General features: G+C 37.1%; 1 protein-coding gene across 4 annotated transcripts in view; it reads right to left on the bottom strand.

Moving 5' to 3' along the window:
• The window catches only part of helz2c (helicase with zinc finger 2c), a 284,230-nt gene that overhangs the window by 200,599 nt on the left and 56,074 nt on the right, over window positions 1–27,557 (bottom strand). For 2 of the 4 annotated variants that reach the window (XM_087259336.1, XM_087259337.1), the window contains exon 2: window positions 22,523–22,662. The gene's annotated coding sequence lies outside the window, so the exon portion shown is untranslated. 4 annotated transcript variants of the gene reach the window in all.

Genomic DNA, 27,557 nt, shown 5'->3' with positions numbered 1-27,557 from the left:
TAAATTCTTTCCATTGAATCATCTGGTGAAATTGTATTCATATCGCAATATATACTGCATATCGCAAAGTAAAAAAATATCGCAATGCTAGATTTTTCCAGTATCGTGGAGCCCTAGTACATAATAGGGCTGTGCAATTAATCGAATCACAATCGCGATTTGAAACGTTGCGATTAGCTAATCGCAAGAGGCTGCGATGTGAAATGTATGTTATTTAACTTCCCCCACCCAGAGCAAATGCATTACTGCTGTCTGTGTGTGACAGTCTTACTACTAGCCAATTGAGTGAGCACATTTTCGTTCAGCCCAATCAGAATTGTGCAACTGAACAATGCGGAACGCCCACAATTGATTTGATTTGATTGATTTTCGAACAGAAATTTCACGCATAAAAATTCTTTATATAAAATACATTTTCAACATGGTCGAAAATGGAGCACAAGCTTATTATGTTCGCACCCCATTACCACACATAACATTAGTCTATCACTTAAACTTCTTTCTTCTTTTACTTATCTCTTCCATTTACATGAGACACATGAGCTTTGCCGGAGATATACAGTTGAAGTCAGAATTATTAGCCCCCTTTTGATTCTTATTTTCTTTTTTAAATATTTCCCAAATGATTTTTAACAGAGCAATGAAATTTTCACAATATGTCTGATAATATTTTTTGTTCTGGAGAAAGTCTTATTTGTTTTATTTCTGCTAGAATAAAAGCAGTTATTAATTTTTAAAAAACATTTTTGGGACAAAATTATTAGTCCCTTTAAGCTACTTTTTTTTTCGATAATCTACAGAACAAACCCTCATTATACAATAACTTGACTAATTACCCTAACCTGCCTAGTTCACCTAATTAACCTAGTTACTTTAAATGTCACTTTAAGCTGAATAGAAGCGTCTTGAAAAATATGTAGTAAAATATTATTTACTCTCATCATGACAAAGATAAAATAAATCAGTTATTAGAGATGAGTTATTAAAACTATTATGATTAAAAATGTGTTGAAAAAATCTTCCCAGAACAGAACAGAAATTGGGGAAAAAAAATAAATGGGCGCTAATAATTCAGGGGGGCTAATAATTCTGACTTCAACTGTATTTGACTGTATTGAACAAACAAACAAAGAGGAAGGTGTGGAAAAGTGGGATGATGGTGTCTGCTGCTTTAAAAGCTTTAATAGATGAATTCATATCAAAGAAAAACAAAGTCACAGACACTGAACAAAAACAAGTAAGAACTGTTACACACTTGTTGCCACAGCACGAGGAAATCCCAGCACCTAAAAAAGCTCTCTAGTAACTTGTTACTATGTACAGTTGCTTTGAGCCGGGCCAAAGCATGCGTATTCCCCCTCCCGTCTCCCCCGATGGCCCACACTCACATTACATTCTCGCCTGGGCACGCTTACGACATCGATGATGCGCTGTTCAGTAAACGCTCTCACTCAGTACCATTTACACATAACACCATATTAAGGTCAATATTATTAGCCCCTTTAAGCTATATTTTTTTCGACAGTCTACAGAACAAATCAGCGTTATACAATAACTTGCCTAATTACCCTAACCTGACTAGTTAACCTAATTAAACTAGTTAAGCCTTTATATGTCACTTTAAACAATAATACAACTATCTAGTAAAATATTATTTACTGTCATAATGGCAAAGATAAAATAAATCAGTTATTAGAGATAAGTTATTAAAATGTTTAGAAATGCATTAAAAAATCTCAGTTAAACAAATATTGGGGGGAAAAAATAGGGGGGCTAATAATTCTGACATCAACTGTATATAGTTTTTTATATTTATTTACAGGTTTCTGTATGCATATATGTGTATATTCATATATGTGTGTTTGTTTGTGTACATATATATAATTTGTAATTTTTTATTTTGTTTCAAATTGTTATTAACCATTTCATACACATCGAACCAAGCCAATGTTGAGGAACTTTGCTTTCACCATTGTTGATAACCATGTTTCTACCAGAAAGACTTTAGGAGGCAGATAAACATTTGAACATTTATTGTGAATTGTTTGCGTGAATGTGAATTTGTTACGGTCCTTTTCTAAAGTTCTTTGGTGTAACCCCTGTCTATTGACCTTATTCTCCGCAGACGAGCGGGCGCTGCCATTTGAATCTTCTTGGCTCGAGACTTCCGGTCTCATTCACTTCCATTCATTTTTAAACATTAAAAACTGCTCGTTACGCTGCTTGATGTTGCAATTTGACATTTCCTTGTTATATTATTCTACTTGGTCTGTATAGTCATGCAAACATTTATTTGTAGAGCAAGTAGTTTGACCGTTTTCTGCTGTTTATTATTCCTAGTCATTTCTCCCATAGGCGAGTGAATCGGAAGTTCTAAGACAATCGCGAAAACAGGCGCACTTCCGCATTTTAGAATAAGGTCAATAGCACAGAACTCTGGATGAGCTGACAGATCCTGCCTAAAGATGAAGGCAGGGCGAAGCCAACGCCCTGAGTGGAGACGAGGCCGACCTGGTGGTGGTGGTGGTGGTGATGGGGAAGATGGAGGTAAACTTCCGCAACGTCACCTGAATACAGCGAAACAGACTGCTTAGATGAGCTTATATACATGGCTTGCTTGGTTGTTATAGGCTGATGAGATAATTATTAGGAATGACGTGACATCTCATGCTTCCTGGTAGAACTATCGCTAAAGCTTTCATTTATTAAAAACACAATAAAGTTTAAGAAAAAAAAAAGCATTTACCTATTTTTAAGCACAAAGAGTGAAGTAGACTATTGTTTGTTTTTAATATTATTATGTGCTGTATTAATTGCTTACTGATCAGCAATAAATAACACTTTAAAATATAAGGAGTTTTCATGTGATTGTCTAAACTCATATTGTTTTGAAATTAAAAAATGCTTAATAATCGTGAAACAGGGATTATTGCTCAGACTATAATCGTACAACCAAAGCCTATAATCGTTGCATCCCTACTCCCAAAACACACTCTCATCGTTCATGCCATCTTAGTTCAAGACTTTATCTATTTAGAAATAATAATAAAAAAGCTATCTGTCATGAAGGTGAATCAATAACCACACAATCTTCATGTCTACAGGTGAACTTTCCCTTTAAGCAAACGCCATAATGCTGCAGGGACTTTCAAGTCTAGAGAAGGTGTCAAAGAAAAGAGAACACACACACAAAAAAAAAACGTATTTATCTGCACTCAATAGTGCCGCTTGGCAACAATTCAGACGGCACCTTGACGAAAAGAGAGAGAGAGAGAGAGCCCCATTAAAGCAATGCTGTCCATCAGCGCCTGCAATATTTTCCTTTTGAGCGTAAAAGCCGTTTTGGCCTTCACGCCTTTAACCACGCATCACTGTACCGCCACCACCCTCCCTTCCCGCTTCTTTTCTCTGGCTCTCCGTCCCCCCTTTCTTCCCCCCTAGACCCTGTTCAGTGACCCTGCAGGAGGTTTCGTCACTAATTAGGCTCGCTAATTGGGGGGCATCGAGGCCGGGGTCCTCTCCACACCTGCACCAGTCATGTGACCCATGGAGAGGTGCGCGGGGTCAAGGGTCGCAGCGAGGGGGGTCGGCCGTGAAGGTTTCTGGATTAGCGCGAGAGGAGGGTCCCGCTATAAGGGTTAATTACAGGAAGACCCCGGGGCTCGACCGGCTCGGCAGAGCCCCCTAGCATGAGCCCATTTTTGCAGCTCAGGAATGATGAAGGCTGCTTGTTTTGACAGATTTCACGCAAACATCTGACCCCGGCGTTAAAGAAGCCTAACGCATTCCTGAGAAAGAGACTCAGAGGATCATTCAAAAAGAAGGGGAAGATTTTTCGCTGCTTGTTCAAACTAAAATGAGCAGAAAAAACACAATTTTTACACAGTATGACATGCGGTGTAATGCTTACACAATCACTCGTGGCCTTGAAATAATAACAACTATAACATATATAAAATAATAATAACAATTAGGGTTGGGTCAACAGATGATGCTTTCATCCATCGCCTATGGCCAATAAACATCATGATGCTGAGCCTCGATCCTCGATCCTCCATCGCAGCAGCAACCCGTTCACGAAAAACACACACTCAGGCCCGGTTTACACTAATACGTCTTAGATTTAAAAGGCCAATTCAGAAAGAAAACGATCCACGTCCACACTGTGTTTTAACTAGCATATCTCAACAGCCCTCCATCCACACTAAAACACTGCTGAAAATGCACATGACATGACCACACACACACAGACATGCGCTTCAGCAGTATATGTGCAGGTCTGAGCTCCGGGCAGTCAGCGGGTGCTTTAAGCACAAAACCCCAGAAAGCAGTGCATGTCGGATAGTTTATCAAGGATGTCCTGCTGGATCGTGTCCACTATAGTTGTTGAATGTGATATTTAATTCATCTTGTCTCTATCTAATGACTCTTCTGTCTTTTCAAACTATCAGGTAATGTGTCACAGCGTCAGTACACTGCTTTAATCTTTCGCTTTCACTTGTACTTGTTAATTTCAGTGAAAACCTCAGACACTGTTAGTTGGTTCCTGTTGGTTGTGCACCTTTTTTACCAACCAAGTTTGTCGACTCTATTACAGATCACTCTGCCTATTCATGCTAGAGTCCTGTGGAAAAAGTGATTGACAGGTGGTAAATTTGTCTTCATTTATTTATGATTTGGTTATGGGTAAAACAAAGACTATGCGGGTCAGGTAGTTGTAACGGTGGGCTACAAATAATTAATTATTTATGAATTAATTAATTATTCCACTGCCGCCTACAATGACGATGCCATCGTCCATCATGATGTTTCACATTACACATCGTACGATGCCAAATTGGTTGGGATCGCCCAACCCTAATAACAATAGAATCTAAACTCTGAAGAAATAGAAGTTATGCAATAAAAGTAAGAATTTAAGGACATCCAATATGGAGTATGTGGCTGTAGAAAAAAGTACAAGGTATAAAATTATATAAAAGAGCTATCTGTACAACCAGAAACATGAAAGTGTTTCTAACAAGTTGCCTGGTGCATAAGAGGGGAAAAAGTGTATCCTATACGCTAAACTTGTTAAAGGTGCAGTAGGTGATTGTCTTCAGAAGCAATTTTTGTTGTGCTGGTTGAAAGTCTCTTCACAATCTAATAGTAATGATTAAAGTAAATGATCTAAAAGTATTTATATGTAGTTTTATACTTTGGGTAAAGCATAAAACTAAAAAATGTTCATCCAATTAAACAGAGTCGGGCCGACATCTCTCATAATTGCGAAAAGCAGCTCAGACTGTCTGTCAGCAAATGAAAATTTGAACTGCGCAGCTGTTTGTACGCAGCTCCGCCGCCCGCCGCGGGTTCACGAGAGAGAGAGCACGCACTTGATCGGTAAAAACCTGCTGAATCAAAACTTTTTAAAAACCTGAATCATTATTGGAGTTACCTTTGCACGCTGGAGAAAGGATGACACCATGTCTGAAGGATTTCTCTTAGACAGGTAATGTTCTGTTTTAAAACTGTTTTAGCTTCACGCAAAGCTGATGTAAACGGCAGCGGAGGGACTGTGATTCAAAGATTTATGCTAAGCTGTTAGCATTGTGGAAGATCACCTACTGCACCTTAAAAGTTAAAGTTAACCTAATCGATTTGTGTTGGGATTGTGTGGAAACCTGCATTTATTTACAGTGATGCTTCTAATAAACCGCTGACCCTGGGTATATGAATCATTCTGGGCCCTATAATACACCCGGCGCAATAAGGCACAAGACATGTTTGGTGCAATTTTTTTTTTTGCAATTTTCAGACCAGCGCAACTCTAATTTTCACGTTTTGTGCCACGTTAGCAAATCCATTTGCGCCGCTTTGTGTACTCATTGACCAACTGAAAGCTGCTCTAAAGTTCAGAGCGCATTAGTTATGCGCCTATGTGGGTCCAAATGCTTACACATTCCTTAATACACACAGGATGTCCAGCAATACACAAATATCTTTACGTATGAAACAAAATAAAGATTATTTTTAATTGTTACAATTGTTAAAATCTTACAAAAGTAAATATTTTCTACATAAATATAAAAACCAATGCCTCAATGCCTTCTTGACCTCAGGGGGCCTTTTCTCAGTTTATTCATGACAATCTGCATTTGTATAATGTTATTATAATTAGCAGTATTATTTATTGTATGCATTAATATTTGTTTTTATTAAAAACAAGTTTAACGTGTTTTAGAGACGTATGATCACCATATGGGGCATAAGAATAGGACATGTGTTTGGATATTCTTGTTGTGACGGGGAGTGACACAAACAACAGAGATTTGGATCCAAATGCAGGTTTATTCGTAGTTAGGCAAGCAATGGTCAATACAGGTGCAAACAGGTGTTGAGAGGCAGTCCAGAATTGTAGTCGAAGCAACAGACGAGAGGTCAGAAGGCAGGCGGCTAAACAGGAGAACTGGATAAACAAGGCTAAGATCTAAATACGTGAAAACAAGACAAGGAAACCGCTTTGTAATGTCACTTACAGTTAACAAGACTCGGCAACGTGAATGAGTGAGTGTGCTGCTTAAATAGTGTGTGCAATCAGTCTCTGACAATCCTCAGGTGGCGCGAGTAATCAGTCTAGATGAGGAAGCATGTGTGAGTGTGACCGGAGTGCATGTATGAAAATGTAGTCCAGAAATGGCGGATTTGTAGTCCATAAGTTATTGGTAGTGAAATCCAGCGATCTTATGGCATACGATTACTGGTAATCGTGACAATACTCAGTTTTTTGACCACTTTGTTATTAATGTTTATTTATTTGTTTGCTGGAAATTAGAACTGAATTTAGGAAAAGTTTTAAAAACTAACAAATCTTTGTTAATCGAAATTAAATATGTGGGCTAATGGATATCTTCAGTGGAGTGAGTTTCCAACGTTTCCTTATTGACGAAATTAAAGGAGTAAACTAAAGAGTAAAAGTGAAGTAAAGAGAAAGTAAAGAGGCCGAATGGAGGAGGCTCGTTCTCAATGTAGGAGGCTCATGCACAGATGCTCCGTTTAACGGTTTTCTCGCTAGTGAAGCGTTCAGTTTTTCCACTTATAAAGTCAGCCATGTAAATAGCAAATGCGCCATGGCGCGACACAACTGAGTCTTGAAGGGGAATGAGAGATAAAACTCTGAGTGTGAATGAGCGTTTATAGGCGTTTCCCAGTACTGGGTTGCAGCTGGAAGGGCATCTGCCACATAAAACATATGCTAGAATAGGTGGCGGTTCATTCCGCTGTGGCGACCCCTGATTAATAAAGGGACTAAGCCGAAGGAGAATGAATGATAGTTAATGCATTTACTACAGGTTATGATCATGTTAGTAAATGAGAATAGAGTTGATCATTGTTAGCTCATGTTAACTCACAGTGCATTTAATGTTAACAACATGAATTTGGGTTTTAATTATACATGAATTAGGATTAATATATGATGTACAAGTATTGTTTATAATTAGTTCATGTTAGTAAATACATTAGCTAACATTAACTATTGAAACCTTATTGTAAAGGGTGTTTACAAAAACAATATGAAACATTAAAGTAGACACTTGCTTTGTTTATGAAATTAATTTTGTCAATTGAACTTGATGCAGATTCAAAAATAAGACGGTTAGGAGGTTTTCTCTTTGACCCATATAAAGATATTCGGTTTGGACTGAGCTGAGACGAGATGAGCACCACTCCAGACCTAAAGCCCCTTCACAGAGAATGAGAAACAAACGTTTGGGTTTTGAGAACAGACAGCTGCTCTTTCAACAACACAGATCTTCGCCGAGCGCTGAAGAGAGAATGACGGCATTAAAACGAAGAGTACCTGCTGAAAAGAGCGGGAGCGTCATTGTTTTTTCTTTAACACTAGAGAAACTAAAGCGGTTTCCTGATATTGATGGCACAATGGAGGCAAAGAATACCTTCTGGTGGCCCTTAACCAAGTGGTTCGCGCTATAATGAGTCTTTAACTAGGTTCAATGAAAGCTTTGTTGAGCTGTGTGGAGCAACCATTGAAATGATACTGAAATATATATAGTTGAAGCGCTGCCGTGAAATTTAAATTCTTCTTGAAATATTTACTACGAGGCATTTTTACAGGATTTCCTATGATAGTTTTTGTTTTTGTGTTATTTGTTTTAGTTTGGCTGAGATTAACACATATTTAAACATTTATTAACTGGTGTTTAAGGTCAATATTATTAGCCCCATTAAGAAATGTTTTTATTTCAATTGGTTGCAGAAGATCTTTAATTTGTATTTTATATTGGATTCGAGTCAGGTGATTGGCTGGGCCATTCCGCAGCTTGATTTTCTTTCTGTGAAAGCATTTGAGAGTCTCCTTGGCTGTGTTTTGGATCATTGTCTTGCTTTAATGTCCACCCTGTATTCATCTTTATTCTCCTGCTAATGTGGATGTTGGACTGAAGCCGCTGATATTCATTTACACTGAGGAAGGGCAGAGAGTTGAAGAACTACTGAGAGATTTCAGCTGCTGTCTGGGCTTTCAATGCCTTTCTACACCTCCCTTTCTTCATGTGTTCAATACTTTTTCCCTGCATCATTTCATTTTATTAGACAAAACTTAATTTGTGAACTAATTAGATTTGTTTTATTTGCATGTTTGGATGGTCTCACATTTAAAATCTAGAGTACACGAATGACTAATCATTTAACTTACAATTAGAAATAAAAATACTGTACTATTACACTACTCTACTTAGAGTAGTGTTTAGAATAGATATATTTACTATATTTCCACTACATTTTTTGGCAAGTAATTGTACTTTTACTTGAGTATGAGTGACCCAAAGGTGTACCCGAGTCTTAGAGCAGAGCTAGCTGAAAAATAAAAAAATAAAATAAAATAAAAATGACAGGAAAATGACAACAGCCAGAAAATCTGCTGAGGTTTTCAGAAATGTATAGTGTTTGAAACTGAAAAAACTATTCACAGATTTCTCATTAGTCCTTATTTACTATTTTTTATGTTAAGTGGTTGTAAGCAATTTATTTGGGCTGAATTTTAAACAAACAAATAAGTTCAAAATTACTACATTTAATCTATTTGTTTAAATTCAACACACGTTGTTTGCCACAATTTTGCAAAACAAAATGTCAGCATAGTTTTTGTTGTTGTATGAATTAGATTTAATACGATCAGAAAAAATTATATTTTATTTCAGTTTTATTATTTAAAAAATAAATGGTAAAATAAAAAACAATGCAATGTGTTTGGCTATGAAATAATAACAATTTTTAAAAAGTTACATTTAAAAATTGGGGATATGTTTATGTGGATTTACATTGTTCATGATACTCAATAAAAATCTAGCATACTAAATAAATTCTTTGTAATTTGCAACTCTAAAATAAAAATTCCCCAAAATATCACAAAAATAAAAATGATTAAATGTCTAAACCTTGACATAGTTTTCTTTGTATGCATTAGATTGAATAAGATCAGAAAAATCTATCTTTTTATTTTAGCTTGATCATTAAAGAAATAAATAATTTGAAAAAAAATTTAGTAAAAAAGTTCTTTAAGAATAGACAATGAACAACCTTCAACATTGAAGGATTAATTTTGTTTTGTTTTATTTTTTTGTCTCTGTAACTGTTGCATAAGTGTTTGATGGACAATTATTTATGAGTGAATGTGTTTGTGTATGAAAAAAATCTAATTAAAAAGTTATTTTTAAACAATTGGGGGAATATTTTTGTTGATTTACATTGCAGGTTTTATGATACTCAACAAAAATACAGTATATCTGTCACAATCACTAGCAATTTTTTCCTGGCAGATCGCTGGTAAACACACAGATCGATAATGAACTACAAATCCGCCATTACATGGACTACAAGTTCCAGTCATGCAGCACCACTCACACGCACCTGTTCCAGATTCCACTGATTGCACACACTCACAGCCGGAGGATCATTACAGACTGATTACAAGAACACCGCACACGCACACTTCATTGGTGAGTCTTGTTATACTGAATTGTGTACATTACAGCGTGTTTTCCTTTGCTTTGTCTTGCCATGTTTGTTTACGACTCTGGATTATCTGCATATACCCGTTTGCCACTGTCTTGACTATTCTTAATAAACCTGCATTTGGATCTGCACATCCCTTGTCAGCATCCACGTCAAATGACAATATTGCATTTTTTCCATGTATTTTGCAGGCCTAAAATAAAAATATCCCAAAATATTACAAAACAATTATAAAGTCTAAAGGTCTGAACCTTGACATATTTTTTTGTATGAATTAAATTTAATTACATTAAAAAAAACTATATTTCCTGTTTATTTTATTTTGATAATTAAAGACTTTGAAAAAAATCTTTTATTAATAAAATTAATAAAAAAGCGTTACATTAAAAAAATGGGGAAATGTTTGTTGATATACATTGCAAGTTCAACAATAATAATGTTATATTATATTGCATATTTTACCAGTATATAGTGAAAATTCTAATATATCACAATGAATCATATATTCTGGGTGCAAATTTTTACCTGGAAAATATCTTTCAGTTATTAGTGTTTTTAACCTTTCATCATGCACCGTGTGTTCTGAAAGCCTCTGCTCTTTCTCACATTTAATCCACAATACATCAATAATTAGAATAAAAAAATAATTGTGTTTTTAGCTTTCAGCAAGAACTAACATCAATGCGATGAATGATCTGCTGATTGTCAACTTTTCTTTTGAGCACATGTCAATTCCTCACCTAAATCCTCCCATTTTTAAGACCCGATGACCCCAATTTTCACATGTAGTCTTAGTATAAAAGCCAAGGACGCGTTTCCTCCATCTGTGGAATCAAGACTCCTCCACAGAGACCATGAATTTGCTTTGTGTCCTTTAACATTTGTTCAAAATCAATTAAACCTTGCACCTCTGTATTCTCTTCAGCTTCTCTCACAGTGCAGTGTGATGCACTTCTGAACCCGCAGCCCTCACACAACATTACTTCAAAAGAGTTTTTATTTTTTCTACATTTCTGGGCTGTGATTTCATAGCGCGGCCATGGTTTTTACCAAAACTATTGCAAGTCATTGGTCATTAAACAGTTCACTTTGATCAAAAGCTCTATGAACTGATATGAATCATTACAAACAGATCAAATAGTTTTTCTGTTAGGGTTGAACACTGAAAGAATGTTTCCATACCCGCCGCCGCCCACCTATTTATTCTTGCTAGATGCATAGAAAGTTTCTGAGCATAAAAGTTAATGCCTGTTTAATCCTGCTGTTTGTTGCTTAAACTTCATGTTCTGCTGTCAGATTGGGCACAATTGAGAACCGTGTTGAGAATACCTACAGTAGACAGAGAGATATAGAGAGATGGACAGAAAAAGAGAGACAGAGATGGATGGATGGATGGATGGATGGATGGATGGATGGAGTGACAGACAAGATAGATAGATAGACAGACAGACAGAAAGACAGACAGAAAGACAGACAGACAGTCAGACAGAAAAGATAATTTATTAAAAATGAAAAAGCTGAAAAATCACATATACATCAGTATTCTCAGCCTTTGCCGTGAAGCTCTAAATTGAGCTCAGGTACATTCTGTTTCCACTTATCATTCTTGAGAGCTTCATTGGAGTTCATCTGTGGTAAATTCAGCTGATTGGACATGATTTGAAAAGGCGTACACCTGTCTATATAAGCTCCCAGGGTTGACAGTGCATGTCAAAGCATAAACCAAGCATGAAGACAAAGGAATTGCCGAAGATCTCGAGACTTGTCTTGAGGCACAATGGTAGGGAAGGTTACAGAAAAATTTCTGCTGCTCTGAAAGTTCCAATGAGCACAGCGGCCTCCATCATCCGTAAGTGGAAGATGTTTGGAACCACCAGGACTCTTCCGAGAGCTGGCCGGCCATCTAAGCTGAGTGATCAGGGGAGAAGAGCCTTAGTCAGGGAGGTGATCAACAACCCGATGGTCACTCTGTCTGAGCTCCAGCGTTCTTCTGTAGAGAGGAGAAACTTACAGAAGGATAACCATCTGTGCAGCAATCCACCAATCAGGCCTGTATGGTAGAGTGGCCAGACGGAAGACACTCCCCACCTGGAATTTGCCAACAGGCACCTGAAGAACTCTCAATCCATAAGAAACTAAATTCTCTAGTCTGATGAGACTAGGGTGCTTTCAAACGAACCCTGGAGCGGTTCACTTGTGATGAGAATATGATTCAACTAAAACAACCGCAAACAACCCAACCACAAAAGTACTGCGCGTTTTTGGACTAATCCAGCTGCAATGCGCTGTGCATTATGGAATGTGGAGGAAAAATGTTTGTTGACAGCGCTTTACCAACAATTTTAAACAAAGAGAAAGAGAGTGAAAAACAATACCTGATGGATCGCTGGTAATATTTCTGGAAGATGACCTGTTTGGTCGCAGTTTAGCTAAATTAATTTACGGCTCCACCTGAACTGACATGCGATGCACCTTCGCCGTTTGCAATGCATTAAAACATTGTTTTCTAGCCGCAGCTGCGCTTCATTCTCAAAATGTATAGTTTGTATAAAGTGATGTATGTAAACTATATAGTATACTATGAGCAGGGATACAATCAGCCAGCGCAGTCGTAGCTCCATAGTCAAAAGCGGCATTTTGTGTCTGCTCGTTTGTGTACTTGTGGGAGTTCCATTGGCATCTTTCCCAAACGTGAATTCTGACCAATTGAAAAGCAGTTTAAGAAATACGTTTCACAACATCTGGCCAAAGAGTGATGTGGATTTTGTCACATGTCTGCATTTTGGTTCTTTTCAACTGGTTCGGACCAAAGCCAGCAGTGTGAAGTGAAAAGGACCCAAAGACGGCAGAAAATGCTACAATGTCATGTATGACACCCAGCTATACCTCTCTTTTCATCCTGATGATCCCTCGGTTCCAGCTCGTATCGCAGCCTGCCTGTTGGATATTTCACACTGGATGAAAGATCATCATCTTCAGCTGAACCTCGCAAAAACGGAAATGCTTGTAGTTTCTGCCAACCCGACTCTACACCATAACTTTTCAATCCAGATGGATGGGGCAACTATTACTGCATCCAAAATGGTGAAAAGCCTTGGAGTAACGATTGATGACCAACTAAACTTCTCTGACCACATTTCTAGAACTGCTCGATCGTGCAGATTTGCACTCTATAACATCAGAAAGATCCGACCCTTCTTATCTGAACATGCAGCTCAACTCCTTGTTCAAGCTCTTGTTCTCTCCAAACTGGATTACTGCAACTCTCTACTAGCTGGGCTTCCAGCTAACTCTATCAAGCCTCTTCAACTGCTCCAGAATGCAGCAGCACGAGTTGTCTTCAATGAACCTAAACAAGCACATGTCACTCCGCTACTAGTCCGTTTGCACTGGCTGCCAGTTGCTGCTCGCATCAAAACTCTGATGTTTGTCTACAAAGTGACTTCTGGCCTAGCACCTTCTTATCTGCACTCACTTCTGCAGATCTATGTGCCCTCCAGAAACTTGCGTTCTGTGAATGAACGTCGCCTCGTGGTTCCATCCCAAAGAGGGAAAAAATCACTTTCGCGAACGCTCACGCTCAATCTGCCCAGTTGGTGGAATGAACTCCCTAACTGCATCAGAACAGCAGTCACTCGCTATTTTCAAGAAACGACTAAAAACTCAACTATTTAGTCTCCACTTCACTTCCTAAGCTGCAATTGCCTCTTTGAATATCACACTAATTGTACAAAAAAAAAAAAAAAAAAACTACTAACACTTCCCTTCTTAGACTTTACAGACCTGAAACTTGCCTTTAGTACTTATTCATTGTTGCTCTTAGTTGTGTAAATTGCTTCCTTGTCCTCATTTGTAAGTCGCTTTGGATAAAAGCGTCTGCTAAATGACTAAATGTAAATGTAAATGTAAATGTATTGCCCTTGGTCCAGATCAAATGAAGCAAACTACAGATGTGAAAGCAACCTAAAATTGAACTCTTTGGAGTAAACGTAATGCAGCAATGTACGGAGACATCCTGAATGAAAACCGGCTTCAGAGTGCTCTTGACCTCAGACTGGGGCGACGGTTTACCTTCTAGCAGGACAATGACCCAAAGCACACCGCCAAAATATCAATGGAGTGGCTTCATGACAACACGGTGAATGTCCTTGAGTGGCCCAGCCAGAGCCCAGATCTAAATACTATTGAACATCTCTGGAGAGATCTGAAAATGGCTGTACACTGTCGCTTCCCATCCAACCTGATAGAGCTTGAGAGGTACTGCAAAGAGGAAATATTCCCAAAGACAGGTGTGCTAAGCTTGTGGCATCATATTCAACAAGACTTGAGGCTGTAATCGCTGCCAAAGGTGCATCAACAAAGTATTGAGCAAAGGCTGTGAATACTGATGTACATGTGATTTTTTCAGGTTATTTATTTTTAATAAATTTGCAACAATTTCAACAAATCTTTTTTTTTCACATTGTCATTATGGGGGATTGTGTGTAGAATGTTGAGGAAATAAATAAATTTAATCTACTATGGAATAAGGCTGTAACATAAAGAAGTGTGGAAAAAGTGGAGCGCTATCAATACTTTCCGGATGCACTGTGTAGACAGATAGACAGTCAAGACAGACAAACAACATAGACAGGCAAAACGAAAGACATAGATAGAGACATAGAGAGACAAGACAGACAGAAAAGATTGATATATAGACAGACAGACAGGATTGATAGATAGATAGACAGACAGACAGACAGACACACAGACAGACAGAAAGACAGACAAGACAGAGAGATAGACAGACAACACAAACAGACATACAAACAGACAGACATACAGACAACATAGACAGAGAGACCGAAAGACAGATAGATAGACACATAGACAGACAACACAGACAGACAGACAAGATTGATATATAGACATACAGACAAGATAGATAGACAGACAGAAATACAGACAAGACAGAGAGACATACAGACAGACAACAGAGACAGACATAAAGACAGACAGGTAGACAGACAGACAAACAGAGAGACAGACAGACAAACGGAGAGACAGACAGACAAGACAGAGAGACAAACAGACAGAAAAGACAGAGAGGCAGACAAGAAAAGACAGAGAGACAGACAAGAAAAGACAGAGACAGACAAGACAGACAGACAGACAGACAAGACAGACAGACAAGACAGAGAGACATACAGACAGACAGACAGACAGACAAGACAGAGAGATAGACAGACAAGACAAACAGACAGACATATAGACAGACAGACAGACAGACAAGACAGAGAGACAAGACAGAGAGACAAACAGACCGACAACATAGACAGACAGACAGGTAGACAGACAGACAAGACAGAGACAGACAGACAAGACAGAGAGACAGACAAGACAGAGACAGACAGACAAGACAGAGAGACAGACAAGACAGAGACAGACAGAGTGACAGACAAGACAGAGACAGACAGACAAGACAGAGACAGACAGACAAGACAGAGAGACAGACAAGACAGAGACAGACAGACAAGACAGAGAGACAGACAAGACAGAGACAGACAAGACAAGACAGAGAGACAGACAAGACAGACAGACACACAGACAACATAGACAAGATAGACAGACAGTCAGACAGACAAGACAGAGACAGACAAGACAAGACAGAGTGACAGACAAGACAGAGACAGACAGACAGACAAGACAGAGAGACAGACAAGACAGACAGACACACAGACAACATAGACAAGATAGACAGACAGTCAGACAGACAAGACAGAGACAGACAAGACAAGACAGAGTAACAGACAAGACAGAGACAGACAGACAAGACAGAGACAGACAAGACAAGACAGAGAGACAGACAAGACAGAGACAGACAGACAAGACAGAGAGACAGACAAGACAGAGACAGACAAGACAGACAAGACAGACAAGACAGAGACAGACAAGACAGAGAGATAGACAAGACAGAGACAGACAAGACAAGACAGAGAGACAGACAAGACAGAGAGACAGACAGACAAGACAGACAGATAGACAAGACAGAGACAGACAAGACAAGACAGAGAGACAGACAAGACAGAGAGACAGACAGACAAGACAGACAGACAGACAGACCAGTAAACAGACATACAGATCGACCGATAAATAGACAGACAGACAGACAAATACACAGACACAGAATGCCAGAAAGCTAGAAGAATCAGTTGTAATGGCAGCAGGATTATGCGTCTGCTGTCACACAAACACCTCATATCTTCTCCCTACCTGACCACTGACCCAGAGCTCATTCCCTGTGGCCTCATTAATAGTGAGAGGTCAAGCAGTTGCCCTGAGAAACGCTTAGGTCACGGCCACCCATCCGCACACACACACACACACACACACACACACCAGCTATAGGCTGAATAAAACCGAGCGAATGGACTGTATGTGTGTGTATATAAGCGATAGAGAAAGAGGGGGAGGCTGGGAAGAGCGCTTCTTTTGACCAAATGTGTGAACAAAAGCCTGCTCAAACTGTCGGCCCAGAGGCCTGGGGTGTTTACGGCTTCTGTATCTATAACCAACAAATCAAGGCTTCCCCCCTCCGCCGCCCCCTCAGCCGCCTCTCTTTATTGGGAACGGCAAATTAGAGCCCCGTCCATCTGGGTGTTAGCACCAATTACTAGAGGAAGCTGTCAGGCCAGATTAGAGCCTGTAGAGAAGGCGGGCATATGAACGGCTTCTAGTAGAGGACAAAAAAAAAACAAGGACAAGTAGAAAAGAGTGTTGTGCAAATTATAATCATTCAGTTTTGCAATTTCTAAAACGAAAGGCTGGGAAATATGACAAAAATCCCATTTCATGGTTTGTAAGTCATCTTATATACTGATAACGACTTATATATAACGAAATTGTACCATTTCTGTAAATTAAATCAATTAATAGCTTATATTCATTGACCACATATAAAGGACTGATTATTTTTTTACATTATAAACTAAAGTATATACTCAGATTGCATTGGGTGGGCATTTAAGGGTAATTCTTCAACTATGGCACTTTTAAGTCCTTTGATTATATATCCAAAAATATATATAATTGTGTACAAATTCCTCGTTCTTTGTCAAACTAACAATAAAACCTACACTGTAAAAAATTTTAAGCCAGTTCAACAAAAAAAATCTTAGTACTAATTTCCTTCTGTTTTTTCTTGTTTACTCAACTTTTGAAAACATCAGCTACACTGACTGAAAATAATTTGTCAGTGAAACAAAAAATGTCTAGTTGAGTCAACTTAACATTAGTAGTTTTCTGGAAACCTGCACCTGCAGCACAACAAATATTTTTAAGTTGTGCAAACTGAACATTTCTTGTCTGCAGGACTGAAATGACAGAAGTTGAGTGAACAAGAAAATACAAAAGGAAATTAGTACTAAGAAATTATATGTTACCAGAGCAAAAGTTGTTAACTGAACATTTCTTGTCTGGATGGCCAAAAATGACAGAAGTTGAGAGAACAAGAAAATACAAAAGGAAATTAGTACTAAGAAATTATATGTTACCAGAGCAAAAGTTGTGTTAACTGAACATTTCTTGTCTGGATGGCCAAAAATGACAGAAGTTGAGAGAACAAGAAAATACAAAAGGAAATTAGTACTAAGAAATTATATGTTATCCGAGCAAACACACATGGCTCTGTTTTTTTAAGTTGTGCTGACTGAACATTTCTTGTCTGAATGGTCTGAAACTACAGAAGTTGAATGAACCAAAAAATACAATTGGAAATTAGTACTAATAAATAAAATGTTATCGGAGTAAACACACATGGCAAAAAAAGACATACATTTTACCAAAACATTCATTTTCTTGCGGTTCTTCACTAAAGTACAAAAACAAGGTAGTGTATCTGTAAAAAAAAAACAAAAAATAAAACAAACACTAAGTCAAATTAATCACATGAAAAGGAAACACAATACTTTTATAAAAGTACTAGCTTTCTATTATATATTCTTCATATTATTCAACCTCCTTTTAGGTGTCAAAATCACTGTTTTCACCTTGTCGCACACCCAGAGTTTTAAACTTAAACATCGATAATAACATTTTAAAATAATATTTATCTGGTAGCTATTCATGTCTCTTAATTAAGCACTTGTGAAATAATTTAAATATTGTATAGTCATTAATGTGAGACTATTATCAATATTATTTTTTATACAAAATATAGCTGTCGCACAGCACCAGTGTCATTTCCACCACAACACTGTAATGTCGCTTTAAAAAGTTTGTGTGAAAGATTATTTAGGCGGTTTCTGTGAAAATGAATAGTGACATCTGAGAACATGTTCAAGATAGAGAGAATTTAAACTTTTATCACCAACACTTGAAGAAAAATCAAGGTAAATACTGCTTGATAAGGAAATACATTTATTCTACGTCATTTCCGAACATGATGTACCTTTAAAGACGTTTTTAAAAACCAAACAAAATTAAGGTAAATAAGAGTGTTTCGTATACATGAAAGGCTAGTATCAATTCAAAGCTAATCGCTGAAGCTATTTTTCTTTTTTTTCACAATAAACTGTTAAAATGTCATTTCCACCACCACACACATTTTAAACAAATATTTAAAAAGTTCTCATCACACATTAAATGTGTAAATTACAGTGTATAAGTTCATGCTCTGTTTAATATACACATTCAGTTGATTTATTTCCTTATTAGCTCCTAACCAAATTAATATTACATTTTAGAGCATGACAGGTGTACAATTCAGCATACAACTAATTTATTTTATTGACAAATGTATCAAATAAAACATAAAACATCTTCTGGCTTTGCTCCTTCTTATCTGCTCTCACTTCTGCAGATTTATGTGCCCTCCAGAAACTTGCGTTCTGTGAAAGAAACAAAAATCCTGTATCATGGTATACAAATCATCTTATATACTGATAACGACTTCTTTATCACAATATAGTACTATTTCTGTAAACTGAATCATATTAATTGACCAAATATAAAGTACTGCATATACTCAGATTGGGTGGGCATTTGAACGGCTTCTGGTAGAGAAGAGTGTTGTGCAAATTTCAATTACTTAATTTTTCAGTTGCTAAAACTAAAGGCTGGGTAATATGACAAAAATCCCATATCATGGTATATAAGTCATCTTATATCCTGATAATGATATATACCATGATATAGTACCATTACAGTAAATTGAATCAATTAATAGTTCATATTTATTGACTGTTTCTGTTTTACATTATTATCTTTATACTCAGATTAGGTGGCCATTTGAACTGCTTCTAATAAAAGCACAAGAGTGTTGTGTAAATTTCAATTACTTAATTTTGCAATTGCTAAAACTAAAGGCAGGAAAATATGACAAAAGTCCCATATCATGGTTAATAAGACATCTTATATCTGGATAATGACTTAAATCTACTCATTTCATATGTGATCATATTTTTCACTTTATTTAAAACTCCAGGTCAAATGATTGATTGAAAATGTAGAAATATGAAATATATATATATATATATATATATATATATATATATATATATATATATATATATATATATATATAGTGGCGAGTATACTGTTGCCACGTCGCCTTGGTCCAGAATTCACCCCAGCTGTCACCTCATCATCACGGAACGGTCCCAGCTGGAGCTAGTTAAGAGACACACATATAAGCCAACCCCAAACACGAGGAAGACGAGCTTCATTTCACTCAATGACGCTATCATATGTGTCTCTCTGTCTCTCCTACACAGCGGACTCCAGCAGTTGACCGATCCTTCACCAGAACTCTCACTCAACCTCACCTTCTCCCCGGAGCACCAGAGCACAACTTAGAGCACCGTATTCATCTTTCATCTTGTTTTACTTCTGCACGTTGTAAATAAATCACCCTCCGGGGACTTGTTTGTTCCCTCTGCCTCGCTACTATATATATATATATATATATATATATATATATATATATATATATATATATATATATATATATATATATATATACACACACACACAGGGCTCTACCTACATTTACACCCGCCAACCTGCCAAATGTGGGTAGATTTTAGCTCTGGCGGGTTAGACAGACACCTCCACTAGCCACTTTGGCTGGTTGGAAATCTGCAACAAAGTGTAGTTTTCTTAAAAACAGGGTTCGACAATAAGCATGGCCCAATATGCGTGCAAATGTGATTTTAGAATCGAGAAGCAGCACGACTGACAAAAATAATTATGTTTGCGCGAGCAAAACAGCAAAAAAGAAGGGAAATGCTGAGCGGATGATCACTCGCGTGCATAGGTGATGTGATGTGCGCGACTGTTAAAAAGTCTGTGCGCTCCTGTTTACTTGCGCAAAGCAACCATGCCTGGAAGAAGCGCAACTGGTGCGATCTGTTCCCTTTGAAATAGACTGGACAAAGAGCGATGATCGTTCACCCACAGTCAGTCCTGCTGCTTTCAAGAGCTCAAGATAAAAAAAAATACACATATTCTTTTGTAAGCAGCAGCGGTCACTGCTTTCATTTTATTCTTTAAACAGATCATTAAAAGGGCTATATTAACCGTGTGCACGTGAACATCCTTTCATTATCAAACACAGTATGTTTCACCTGCTTTCTTTTGCTTACTGTTATTTTTGTTAATATGGTTTAATTGTATATATTTTTTACAATATTATTGCTTTAATGGGAGATTACTCCCTGTGTATGTGTAATTAACTGGTAACCTGGGACTTTTAGCCAGGACAGATTACTGTGCATATTTTAGATTTATGACAATAATTATTTTTTAAAGTTAATGTTTTTTAAAGAAAAGTTTTGTTGAATTAAAAAGTGCACCTATACACGCTATATCTTCCTTGTTTTGACACATTAGGAATTGTGGCTAAGAAATACTTATTCGGTGTGGTCAGATATAAATTTGGTAAATCCTTAACTTTGAGCCCTGAAAAGTTGTGAAATAAAAACTGATTGCATTGTGACACAACCCATTTGCTCATGCACACTGAGCAAGCTAATACACAATACACACACAAGAAGTTAAATTATTGAGAAGGCATGTGGACATAACACAACATCTAAATCAAGTCATTTTAGCATGTCAAAGTCAAATTTATGCATATAAAATATATTTTCCCAACAAGAAAAGTGTGGCTAGTGAAAATGGTGAGTGGCTAGTAATGTTGGAAATGTACTAGCCACAGTGGCTGGTGATCAAAAAAGTTAATGTTAAGCCCTGTGTGTTTGTGTGTGTGTGTGTATATAATATATATATGCATCGGTTTTTCCAAGATACAACTTATATTTTTAACATAGAATGTATTTTTTATTTATTAACAAGTGTTGTCAACCTGTTTTTGGCGCATAATTTAATCGACCTACATAAAGTATGCATTAGCAACGGACTTGCGGATGTGTACACTTACACTACAACTCAGTGTATCAGGTGTGCGGATGAAGCTAGTGGAGCGCCCTCAGAAAGCGCGAGAAGCAAAACAAACATTTTATTCCCCACTGAGTTTTAAATCTAAAGTATGGCAACATTATGGATTCTGCAAAAAGGATGGACGACATGACAGGACAGATGCAATTTGCAAAATGTGCCGCGCATCTGTAAAATACACGGGCAGTACGGCTAATCTGATATCTCACTTTAAGCAGCGCCTCTGTGTTGTTGTGGAAGCATCTTCCAGTGTTCCTGCATCCCCGGCTTCCTGCTCTACTTCAACTGTAGCTACCAGCTCCAAAAGTGGTGAAAAAAGCATTGAAAGTTTTCTCCATGCGCAACAGTTCTGCTCGCTCTACGCCAATAACGGATGCTATTGCATTGTTCATCTGCAAAGATATTCAGCCTAGTGTCACGGAGAACGAAGGTTTTAAACACCTCCTCCTGTTAATTTTTATTTATTTATATTTTTATTAGCCTGTTGTTTACAGTGACAGTGATGTTTCAAAGCAGCATAACACTGCTAGTTCACCACCTTAAGTTTTGAATATTCAGTGGCACAATATATCTTTGTAAAACTTGTTTTCATAGTTGAAAAGTTAAATCACAATTCTTGTTGTGCAATGGTAAACCTTTATGTTGAAAGAGTGCAAATATATACATTTATAATATATATTGCACTTATACATTCTGTTTATCTTGAAAATACTTAAATAATATGTGCTATAGGTTCTAAAATGGCCCCCTACTGTAAACTGACACTCTGGCTCTGAGAGAAAAGCCAGTTTGTAAAAAAAAGTCTTGGTTTTACTTGGTTAATAAATAATCAAACTCATTCAATGGCACAGCATCCTCTTTCACATCATCTCATAAACTTGATCTAATTAGTTAGTGCTGAATTATCGCATTGTATATATATATATATATATATATATATATATATATATATATATATATATATATATATATATATATATATATATATATATATATATATATATATATATATTCATTATATATATATATATATATATATATATAATATATATATATTCATTATAATCGGCACCAGTGGTGTAGTGGTTAGTACATCGACAGATGCACCACGGTGCTCACGGTGACCCAAGTTCGATTCCCTGCTCGCAGTCCTATGCCAATCCTCCCCCTCTCTCTGCTCCCCATGCTTTCCCCTCAATTCTTATTACTGTCCTGTCCAATAAAGGTGAAAACCACAGAAAAAAACTATAATTATGAAAATAGAATTATTATTAATATTATATACATTAATAATATAATACATTGCAAAATTTAGCTTTGTGATGTTATTCATGTTTCTGTTGGCATCCCCATATTAGCGTGTAATATTGTAATTAGGGTTGTCATGATACCATTAATAAATCTTACAATACTATACCAGCTGAAGTATCACGATACCAAGTAGTATTGCGATATTGTAATTCATAACTCAAATTATAGAGAAAATACTTAAATAATTAAATTTCACCTAAAATGTATTCATTCTTTTTGTTTATTTTGCAGATAACGGACCAACAAAAATACATTAAAATAAAGATACAAATTATATCAAAGACATTTTTTTCCAACATAATTAGCCTATATGAAGTGGTCAAAAAACGTTTCAATGTTTCCTGTTGCTATTTTGGGTATATTATCAATTTTTTCCCCAGTCTTATCGGGTAACAATCCAAAGTAATTCAACATTTCACTTTGTGAGTCGTTCTTTTTAAAAGTTTGTCACGGTTGTTGTAGCTACAAAATCATATTAACAGGAACAGAAATGAACCGATTCAGATGTGCGTTCCAACCATAGACAGTAAAATATATGGACGTAGTATCCGTGATGTCACCCATAAGTTTCTGAACACAGCAAAAGAAGCCACAAGTAGGCGCGGCCAACCGTCGCCATTTTGTACGAATGTCATCACACCCACGGCAGGAAACCAAACAAGGGCAAAGAGGCGGAGAGTGAGCGGAGCTACAGACACCTGCTGGCATTTTGCTTGGACCTGGTTCAGACACACTTTACTTTGGGAGAACGCTTAATACTTTATCACTTGCAACTCGTTTGTGTTCTGACCACTTGTGCTTGGTTGTATACTATGTCAATAAAGTGTTTAGACTTGTAAAAACACTGCTGTAATACATTGAGCCACTAAACATTGTTCTTATGATGTTTTTCTACAGGAGGAAAACGCAAATTACTTCCAAACACTTCAGATATAGTCTGTGTTAGTTAATGCAAGGCTATTGATGAAATCCAGCATAACACTGTATGACAACGCTTCAGATGACTGTTCTAGAGCCTACAGCTAATCAATCTGACAGATTCTGAAGTGCATTACAGCTCTAAATATAAATATAAACGATAAATGATCTTAAATAAAACAAATACATGTATAGAGATGGTGTATAAGTATATAACTTTACTCACATAGGAAATAGAGGCCACATGAATGGTTTGTGAGCACAATTAAGTGCACACAGCATCCCATATCATCTGATAATTGTAAGAAATAAATCCAAAAGGCAGTTGACTGTGTAAAGCCACATAAAACAACACAAAAATATGATGAATATGCCGAGTTCAGTGGCTAATCAGCCGGAATCAGCTGAGGTGAAGTGACGGCGACCAACGAGACCTAGCTGTCAATCAAGTGGCCACGCCCTTAATTATGCAAACTTAAAATAGCCTAACATAAAGGAAACGGATGAGTTATACCCCCTAACAGTTGTCATGAAGGGTAATATTAGCTGTATGAACCAAAAAATTTTTTTGTCCCAGGCTGTAAACACCTTTTTCCTGCTGTAAAGTTGGCCATTCTAACCGTGGGCTCAATTGAAATTTTCTCTATTATGGAGCCAGGACTAAGACTAGCGGAATTTCGATGAATTGCAGTTTCAGTTACTTCCGTACTGGCTTCCCAAGGTCGAGCGGGAGGTTGCCGCTTGGTTCCAACTGAAGCATTAGAATATGTGCAATAGGCACCATAAAAGGTGCAAATTCTACACAGTTTTGCAACGTTAAAGGGCTCCACAGACTACTAAAATAAAATAATTTATTGTTGCATAATTGTGTGAGCATTTGAGTGACTTTTCCACATGCAACATCATCTACTGTAGATAAATCATTAATGTCGATACTACTGTTAACAAACTACAGTGGCACCGCCAGTATTTTGTAGCCATAGGACCGTGATACTATATTATACCGGTAAACAGTGCAACCCTAATTGCAATCATTCATTCATTTTCTTGTCAGCTTTGTCCCTTTATTAATCCGGGGTCACCACGGCGGATTGAATTGCCAACTTATCCAGCAAGTTTTTATGCAGCGGATGCCCTTCCAGCCGCAACCCACCTCTGGGAAACATTCATATACACTCATTCACACACACACTCATTCACTACGGACAATTTAGCCTACCCAATTCACCTGTACCGCATGTTTTTGGACTGTGGGGGAAACCGGAGCACCCGAAGGAAACCCACGCGAACGCAGGGAGAACATGCAAATTTCACACAGAAACGCCAACTGAGCCGAGGTTCGAACCAGCGACCCAGCAACGTTCTTGCTGTGAGGTGAACGTGCTACCCACTGCGCCACTGCGCCGCCAATTGCAATCATATGAATTCTAAACATGGTATTATCATAAACAATGTATTTTGACAAAATAAATTATAAGACCACAGTATTTAAAAAAATGTCATTTTTAATTTTGTCCATAAAATATATATCATCATAATGCACAGGCCTAAATGAAGGACATTAATCGTACCATTTGTAAAAAGCTTACTTTGTCTCAACTTAGTCACACCAAATAAAAAGTGCATTCTAAAAAAAAAAAAAAAAAAAAAAGAAGTACGCCATGTGGTTTCTTTTGCCAGCAATTTTCTGTTCCACAAACTTTTCAACCATCATTAACTTTTCGCTCCGTCGGAATGTTTAAAGGGCCCATAACATCCCCCTTTCTCTCTCTTTCTCACTAATTTGCCAGGACCAGGTGTGCAGAGGCCGAGCGCAGGGGGCGAGCAGTGAACTAGAGGGGAGATTGCGAGAGTTTGGGGCTTGAGGGAGGGAGGACAATGAAAGCCACACAATGGAGTCCGAAAATCATGCCAGGGAGCAGTGATGCGCATCCTTAGGCGGAGTTTGGGGGAAGCCGTGCCTCCGTAATTGCTTCAGCATTATTTGAGCGTGTGAATAAAACAAATAAAGTTAACTTCGATGCATATGGCATACTTCATGCAACACGCACACTTCAGAGTGTGGTTGTGTGTGTGTGTGTGCGGTTGTATTTTTCAAAGTGACTGGATGATGAGAGCAAGGCAAATGCATTTTATTCACAAGGAACACTGCAAAAAGACCCGTAAATCAGCAGTTTTCTGTATTTTGGGATTCATGTTTGTGTTTGTTATTGTGTCTTTATGCTTTTGAGTTGCATTATGGGACCTTGGTCTTTCTTCCAACATCTTTTAACCCGAAAAGCTTCAAATAAGTGACTTTTATAAACATTTTTTAATAGTTTAAAGTAATATATTGTCTGGGTTGGTGTTGTGTGTTACGCTACAAAAATCTTGTAATAAACTGGCAGTACATGTTCTGTTATTTTACAGACTTATTGCTCTCTATATTTTTTATTGTACATTATATTATTTCAAACTACCAGAATGTCAATAAAATGCTATGCTAAATAATGTTGATATTTCGTTGATTTTAGGTTGTGTTGGAAAGTGACCAAAATCCAACGTCGGGCCAATATCTTAAACCATTAACGTCAAATACTGGCATTTATTTGTCAGGTATGGCAACCAAAATGCAACGTCTGATAGACGTCAAATTGGTAACGTCCACACAACTTCAAGCTGTAACATCTTTAGATGCTGATATTTTGTTGTTTTTAGGTTGCGTTGGAAAATAACCAAAATCGTATTGACATAGGTCTGATACTGGATTCTGTCATCAATCCAACGATTTCTAAACAATATGCAACATCCCATGTTGGGGTACAATGTCAAACTGACGTCATGTTGACAACCTGTGCCTGCTGGGAAAAGTCGACAGAGCAGAGATCAACATCTCATAATGCAATTAACAACCGTAAATGAACGGAAAACACTAAAACAGTCTGCCTGTCATATAGTAGATCAAAACTATTCAAGTTTACCTTGTGCTTATTATAATTACTTACAGTAATTATTTAGTATACTTACTGAAGAGAAGGAGAAGCAATTTGTCAAGAAGCCAACAAGATTTAATAGATCCATTTTATAGATTTGAAAGCAAGCTAGAAAAGTGGAGAAATGCAGAGGATAAAAAATAGAACAAAAAATAATTGTATCTTGAAAAAATTGTATAAAATATCGAAAATATTAAATGTCTTACTGTAAAATGCAATGGTGCAAAAAAATTAAGTACAGGTCAAAACTCTATAGCTGCGTCCCAAATGGCACACTATACACTATGCACTATGTACTTATGCACTTAAACACTCAACAGGATAGTATTTGTATGTAGTGGCATCCTAAATGGCACACTAATGTTTTTTTAAACAAAAATTTTTTTTCTAAGCGGAAATTCAAACCGTTTCCCTGATGACGTTTGACGGTTGAAAAATCAGTGAAATAAACGACCGAATTATCAAATAATACCTGCCGTGAGTATAACCGCATTCACTATCGGGAGGCGCTATCATCACTCTCGTAGGAGAATTTTGCTTTCACCATCCAAAATAAATAAAGTTATTCAACAGACAGACAGACAGACAGACGGACGGACGGACGGACAGACCGACAAATCGATAGATAGGTAGACGGATAGATATTGAGATATAAAGATTCAATGTCAAAAAAGCAATAAAACTTTCTGTAAACTTAACAGACTTAGTTAAAAAATATATATTACTATGTTTCGACAAAATGACTAAAACTTGAATCAAAACAATTTATTACATTACATAAATCTTAATGCAAACTGCACAGACATAATGAAAATATATATTACAATGACTGAACAAAATGACTAAAACTAAAACCAAAATATTTATTAAAATAAAAGCTAACTCAATAAATATTGAGAAGCCAGT

Source organism: Danio rerio, chromosome 7, assembly GCF_052040795.2.
Source record: "Danio rerio strain M-AB ecotype USA chromosome 7, GRCz13ab, whole genome shotgun sequence".
Lineage (NCBI taxonomy): Eukaryota > Metazoa > Chordata > Actinopteri > Cypriniformes > Danionidae > Danio > Danio rerio.
The sequence above is the reverse complement of the archived record's forward strand: the minus strand, read 5'-3'. Positions and strand labels throughout refer to the sequence as shown.